Below are 1,976 nucleotides of genomic sequence, written 5' to 3' on the forward strand. Positions count from 1 at the left end.
ATTCGCTTTTAAATTTACTAATGTTTTCCATTTGTACTTCTTGCCATTGTTGTTGATTTTCCTGTAGTTGTTGCTGACTTTCCTGCAACTGTTGGATACTTTCTTCCTGTTTCTTTTCTCGTTCTTCTTGTTTCTTTTCTTTCTCCTCCAACCACTGCTGTAGTCTCTCTTGTTTACTTTGCTGTTCGAGCTGCCATTGTTGTAGGTTTTCTTGTAACTGCTGTTGTCTTTCTTCTTGCTGTAATCTCTCTTCTTGTTTATTTTCTCGTTCTTCTTGTTTCTTTTGCTGTTCTTATATTGCTGCCATCAAATCTGCTAAGCTGTAGTTTGATTTTCCGCCTCTCGTTTCCATTTTCTGTTTTTGTCCCACTCTCTGACACCAATTTGTTACATATTTGTTTGTTAATTGATTTCCCGTAAATCCGTTCTGACGAAACTTTAGCGACACAAGTCCTTTCTTAAATAAAACTGGTTTATTCTTTCTGAATATAACTTTACGATACACTTAATTTCAACAATCGTGCTAAAACAAACGCTATAACAACGAAAGTTAACTTCAACAATACTCTCTGACTGCAGATCAATTACTCACTACCTAAACACTGTCCCGTCACGTTGTGACCATCTTATGTATACCAGACTACCCCAATATAGTAAATGCTAGGGCATTCACGAAGGAACAGGATATTTCTAGAAAACGTGGCGTGACACTAGTCACGTGACCTCGCTGACGCAACAATATGTTTTACTTGCGAAAGAATAAGTGTCATACAGAACATTGTATGAAAGAAAGCATGAACAGCGTAGAAATGTATTCCATACTTTCACAAGATTTGTGTACAAGTTTGTAGGTGTGTTTGTCAGTGATCATTTCTTAATAGCATGCCTTATACAGTCTCAAAGTTGTATGCAATTTTAATCCTCAGATGAGTCTTATTTTAAATAATAGTAAAGTTAAACAGTAAATCATTCATTTATTACTTTTAATTGTAGCAAAATAAATTAGTACATATGTTATAATATGCAAAATACTGGTTTTAACATAATTAAATCTAGATATTGATGAGGTAATTACATTTGGAAGTATAATAACACTGTCGCAGCATATTTATTAAAAGCATACAGACAGTCGTTAAAATAATGGTTTTAACCTGATTAAATCTAGACGTTGATCATATGTGGATGCAGAGTGTCCACCCTTGTAAATCTTATGTAAGATAAAACTATAAAATATGTTGTGTAAAATGAAATATTTCGTCAAGTTATTTCATAAATTGAAACTAGTGAAAGTGTAAGTTTTAAATTAATGTTTCATAAACGTTTGTTGTCGTTTTTTCTGGAGTGTTTACATATAAATGGTCAAGAAGTGTATAGAACTAATGTATTAGTGTTAAGCATCTTTTTTTAGGACGATTTAAATATAGATAATAGGAAGTTTATTTAACTAATAAAATAGAGATTTAAATCCGATTGTATTAAATATAGTTACGTTGAGATATGTTGATCAAATTTGTATCGTTTCCACTGCGTGAAACTATGACGTCATGGCCACCTTGAAATACGTTCGTTTTTGTAGAACTATTACGTCACAGCAGTTTGTCTGGTATAGAACTATAATTTCAACCCTCCCTAACTTAGCCGCGCCCTTTGGTGACACTTTATGGAACTATAACGTTGTCTTTTTTTAGCATCATTGCTCCCTTTCCTCCCTCCCTTAAGGTCGACACACATGTAGCTCGCTTTGGCGGTGTGTTGTGCGGTAGTTGCCTTAGCTACTGCAATTATATATACTGTTAAGAAAACTGATCGCCAATTTCAAATTACCCATTGTTGGAGAAAACTAATATTATCTCTTTCTAACGACTATTTACACTTGGTTCTACAAGCTACATGTATGTATGTACACTGAGTGGTCACAAGTAAACAGACACCAAATTTTTCGTCATTTAACTGATTTATGTTAATTAATTTGTGTT

Source organism: Limulus polyphemus, unplaced genomic scaffold (assembly GCF_000517525.1).
Source record: "Limulus polyphemus unplaced genomic scaffold, Limulus_polyphemus-2.1.2 Scaffold8201, whole genome shotgun sequence".
NCBI lineage: Eukaryota > Metazoa > Arthropoda > Merostomata > Xiphosura > Limulidae > Limulus > Limulus polyphemus.